This window comes from Solanum dulcamara, chromosome 5 (assembly GCF_947179165.1).
Source record: "Solanum dulcamara chromosome 5, daSolDulc1.2, whole genome shotgun sequence".
NCBI lineage: Eukaryota > Viridiplantae > Streptophyta > Magnoliopsida > Solanales > Solanaceae > Solanum > Solanum dulcamara.
Genome location: NC_077241.1, coordinates 41388039 through 41394038, shown reverse-complemented (window position 1 = coordinate 41394038; position 6000 = coordinate 41388039).

Below are 6000 nucleotides of genomic sequence, written 5' to 3'. Positions count from 1 at the left end.
TAATAGCATGAATCATGGTTAAACTAATGATTATTAGTCTATTTTGATGCAACATGAACTCATATGTATGAATTGGTGATTTGCAAGTAATTTCTCTATTTATCTCTTTAGAGGTTCTTGGAATTCATGGCGGGTTGTTTAAAGCATAATTTTTAATTGATGAATTTCAAAGTATTTGTGTATAATTTCATTTACATTCATGCTTGAAAGTTGAAGTGATTTGAACCCACCTAGTTTTACTATGTTTTCAATAAAGTTTGACTTGAAAGCTTTGACTCCAAATGAATATTTATGAAAGCAATATCTATGATCAAAAGGGAGTCTTATGAAATGAAAGAATTATGAAATGATATGATATGAATGATGGATTCTTTATGCAATAAGGACAATTGCTTCATATTTGAATTACCAATGGTTTTAATGAGCTATTCTACAGAATATGATGTTTTCAATTCTCAAGCTATATGCTATTACTATTTTGAAGTATTAAACTATTCTATGGGATTGACTTAGCACTGAATGGGTCATTGAGGTGGGATTCGGTAAGGAAATCCTAGTATCAACCCTTTGTCTCGTTAACTATATGCCAATATAGGAGCCCTTGTAGGCTTAGGCTAATGGATACACAAATAGCCCTTAAAGTTAAAATCTTTTTACCATACGAAATGGAGGGTCATGTGGATGAAACCAGCAGCACCACACCACTTTTTGAGTACTTTCAATCCCTGCAACACTCAATTAAACCACCCTTAACCAGTAGCACCACAACAACAACACACTACTCGACTTCGATTTACCTACTATGATTTCAATTTAGTTTGTTTCTAATGTCAAGCATCCTTATACATTTTTTCCACTTACAGCCTCACTTAAGACATGTAATATACCCCATAATAATATCATAAACTTCAATTTAAAATGAAAAGCCTTACCTTGCTCAAAACTCGCCAAAACTCGCCTCGGAAGCTCTTCTGACACGACTGAAACTTCGTGGCTGTTTGTTGTCCATTTGAGGCTGATACAAACCATAAATTTATATTAAAATCACCTTCATACCTTTGTGGTATACCCCATATAACTAATTCACGGAATGGAATCAGAGAACTTACCTTTTTCTCCTCCCAAAACCATAGCTCTTTCTTCTCTCTAGCTTAAGTTTCTCTTCTCTTCTTTTTGTCTAGAACTTTCTTGGAGATAAGATGACTTATAGGATAAAGATGAAATTAAAGTCATAAATTATATATATATAGGCCAATTTAGGAGGGGACACATGTCATTCCCTAAGTGGTAACACATGTCAAGCCCTAAGTGGTGACACGTGTCAAGCCCTCATTGGGCCAACACATCCCTTCCTCCAATCATGGGCAGCCACATGGCATGTGGGGTACACCATCCTTGCTCCAGATTTTTCCACATGGAACTCTCTCATGCTGCCACGTGTTACCTTCTTTTCCTCCTTGTGGGTTCATAATCTCATCTTCTTTTATGAATCTATATAATCCTTTCTACGTAAGCTTGGTACGTACTCAAGTAGCTTAAGTATGTAAAATTTCTAAGTTGGTAGCTTACGTATGTAACACATCTAAAGTAATAGCTTACAAAAGTAAGTCAGGTCCTACGACTCACTACTTGGCCTTCAATTCCTTCCGGATTTCTATAACTTTATTTCCAACCTTCTCTGCCATGGGGTATCACATTCTCCTTTCCTTAGAGTTGTTTGATAGAGTTATAGCCTATCCGGCTCACATGGTAACTTCTAAAAAGCTTAAGAGTTCTTCAGAATCTTTTAGAAGCTTTAAGAAACTTTAGGAAACCTTAAGAAACTTAAGAAGCTTAAGATCCTTTCAAGAAATTTAAGAACGCGTTCCAAGGTACAAAAGTATGGGGTGTAACACTTCCACTCTCATGCCTAAAGTATTTTGATTATATGATAAATTATATTTATTTTCTTTAAGCTTTACTCTAAGTTATATGGGTATTGATTCATGGTTCCTTTCATCCATGAAGCCCAAACAAATTGTCAAAGTCTTCTATTTAATTCAAGTATAAAATTTTATGGGTCTTCATATCATGATTCCAAATACATAGAATATTAAGCATTTGAAGTTTAATTACCTATCTTATATTAGAGTATGTAAGTGTTCAATGAGAGTATTCCTTCCACTCTCATGCCTAAAGTATTTTGATTATATAATAAATTATATTTATACTCTTTAAGCTTTACTCTAAGTTATGTGGGTGTTTAACCATGGGTTCTTCCACCCATGTAGTCCAAAACTCTTTCAACTAAATCTCTTGATTTCAAGTAATATTTTCTTATGTGTAATTCTTATTTTTACTTAATAGCATGAATCATAGTTAAACTAATGATTATTGGTCTATTTTTATGCAACATGAATTCATATGTATGAATTGATAGTTTGCAAGTAATTTCTCTATTATCTCTTTAAAGGTTCTTGAAATTCATGGTGGGTTATTTAAAGCATGATTTTTAATTGATGTATTTCAAAGTATTTATGTATAATTTCATTTACATTCATGTTTAAAAGTTGAAGTGATTTGAATCCACCTAATTTTACTATGTTTTCAATAAAATTTGACTTAAAATCTTGGACTCCAAATGAATTTTTATGAAAGCAATATCTATGATCAAAAGGGAGTCTTATGAAATGAAAGAATGATGAAATGATATGAATGATGGATTCTTTATGTAATAAGGACAATTCTTGTATATTTGAATTACCAAAGGTTTTAATGAGCTATTCTACCGAATATGATGTTTTGAATTCTCAAGTTATATGCTATGACTATTTTGAAGTATTAAACTATTCCTTGGGATTGACTTAGCACTGAATGGGTCATTGAGGTGAGATTCGGTAAGGGAATCCTAGTATCAACCCTTTATCTCATTAACTATGTGCCAACATAGGAGCCCTTGTAGGCTTAGGCTAATGGTTACACAAATAGCCCTTAAAGTTAAAGTTAAAGTTAAAGAAATAAATGAAGTTCAAAGAGTTCTACCCGGCAAATAGTCTCCCCGAACAACGTAGGGCTTTATGTTGGATTCCATGTAATAGCTCGCATAGTCGTCGATTATGGTCCTTTTCCCATAAAATAAATGTTTTAAAGGATCTATATTATTGAATATGCATGCATTTCATTATGTTTCATATTACATAAGTATTTTAATATTTCTTCAATGTTCATGCATGCTTACATACTTAATACATTCAAAGTACTAATGCATACTCCTTTGCCTACATGATATCACTATGTAGGGACCGGTGCTCCTCCTTGTTCTCCTCCACGTGGCTAGTTGAGATTTTATTTGAATACTACTTTTTGTGAGTTCCCTTGTTTCGGGAATAATACTCCTTTATCTTTCTAACTTATGATGTGTTGAGATCTTTAGACACTTACTATGGCATTTCTTTCTATTATGATTGAGGGTGAGCTAGGGACTTGTCTTAGCCCCCTTAAATCTAAAAGTTAGAGGTATTATTGGATATATGTAAGTCGAAGATTTACTATTATAACTTCTATTTATTTATTTATTGTCATTACCTATGAAAGGCTAAAATAATGCTAAGAGGCTGTTTGAGATACTTTAGGGTTCCTCATTTTTCATATCACGTCTAGGCCCTAGGCTTGGGTCGTGACACCTCTAGAACCTTACTATGGCATTTTATTCTATTTTGATTGAGGGTGAGCTAGGGAATTGTCTTATACCCTGCTAAATTTAAAAGTTAGAGGTGTTGTTGGACATATGTAAATTGAAGACTTTATATCATGGTTCCCTCTTCAATGTTTCCCATAGTCCCTCTTTCCCCTTATTTCTGCTTATTTATTTATTAGAATTACCTATGAAATACTAAATAAATGTTAAGAGGGTTGTTTAAGATACCTTTGGGTTCCTCTTTTGTCGTATCACATCTCGGACTTAGGCTTGGCCGTGTCAAACTTGGTATCAGAGCTTGATATTTTGAATGCTCCTCGGAGTCCAATATACCACTTCAAATAAGGTCTTGTTCGTGGTTGGGAAGTACGACACAATTATGAATAGGAGACTATGAGGCATTTTGGAAACTTTCCCTTCTTTCATAATTCATGTCGAGCGTTAGAGTTTTCCTAAGACTTCCCTTATATAATGAAATCATTTTTTATTCTCTAGATAAGAGTACCTCCACCTAGAGAAATGAATGCTATCGAGGACCAAGTTTCTTCGATTCCCAAGGCTCTAATTCAAGAAGGGGTTGATGCTAATGAGGAACAAGTACATACTGATCCTCTACCTGAACAAGTGACTAATGCAGAATTTTGTGATGCCATCCTGTTATTAGCTTGAACTGTGACCACTCAATTGAATTAATAAAAGGCGACTCCTATGAATACGGGTAGTAAGAAAAGGAAATGGGTGAGCAAAATAAATATTATAAAGAAGAAATCTAGGGACCTCAAAAGGGCGTGGACCGATAGTGGTTCATCTTTTGCAAATCTCCCAGTGTCTAAGCCTAATAAGGAAGAACGTCCCTTTCCCTCTTATGAGAGGTGTGGTAGGACTCACCAAAGAGAATGCATGGCTGGTAAGAAGAGTTGCTATAAGTGTGGTGATATGCAGCATAAGATGAGGTATTGTCCAGTGGCTACTAAAAGAATAAGGGAGATGGCTCGAGCTGCTTCATCTGGTAAGTTAAAGGGTCTTTTATTAGATCCAGGAGCCAATTTGCCATTTTTTACTTCATTTTTTGCTAATAGGTTTGATATATCTCCTAAAATATTATTGGAACCTTATTTGGTGTCTAACCCCATTGGTGAGTTTGTTATTGCTAGAAGGGTTTATAAGGGTTGTCTCGTGTCTATCTTGCATAAAGTTGTTCCATGTGATCTTGTTGAGCTTGACATGGTATATTTTGGATGCTATTCTTGGGATTGATTAGTTGCATACGTCATACGCTTCTATAGATTGTAGGACTCATAGAGTCAAGTTTCAAAATCCCAAGTAAGCCCATTCTCAAGTGGAAGGATCTTGATTCAGTAGTTAAGGGTAGGTTCATTTCTTGTCTTAAAGCCCGGAAATTGATTCCAAGGGTTGAATTTATCATATTGTTAGGGTTAGGTATGTCAACTCTGAAAGTCCTTCTCTTGAGTTGGTCCTTGTAGTTAACAAGTTTTCCTAATGCCTTTCTTGATCACCTCTCGAGTGTCCCTCCTAAAAAGGAAGTTGATTTCGATATCGATATCCTCCCCAATACCCAACCTATCTCTATTCCTCCCTATCGAATGGCCCTAATGGAGTTAAAGGAGTTAAAATGACAATTAAAGGACTTGTTGGAAAAGGAATTCATAAGATAAGTATTTCACCATGGGGTGCTCCCGTGTTGTTTGTGAGAAATAAGGATGGGTCACTATGGATGTGTATAGACTACCGTCAATTAAACAAGGTAACCATTAAGAACAATTATCAAATTCCTAGGATCAATAATTTGTTTGACCAATTATAAGGGGCAAGTCATTTCTCAAGGATTATGACATGAGTGTGTATTATCATCTAGGTAAGGCCAATGTTGTTGTCTATGTACTTAGAGGGGTTCTATTGGGAGCGTGGCTCATGTTGATGAAGGGAAGAGGGAGTTATAAAGGATGTTCATCATTTGGCTAGATTGGAGGTGAAGTTGAGTGGTTTCGATGATAGTGGTGTAAAATGGGTCCAAATCGTCTTTGGTGGTGGATGTTAAGTCAAAACAAGACCTTGATCCATCATTGGTAGAGTTGAAGAAATTGGTGGGAGATAAGAAAGTAGAAGTATTTTTCCTAAGGGGGGATGGGATATTTCATTACCAAGGTCGGTTATGTGTTTTAATGTTGATGGCTTGAGAGAAAGGATATTGATTAAAGCACATAGCTCTCACTGGATGAGTTGGGGAAGATTGGGGAAAGAGTGGGTGTTCCATATTGTGATAATTGAAATATGCTTATTTCATTTAAGGATATGTACATAGA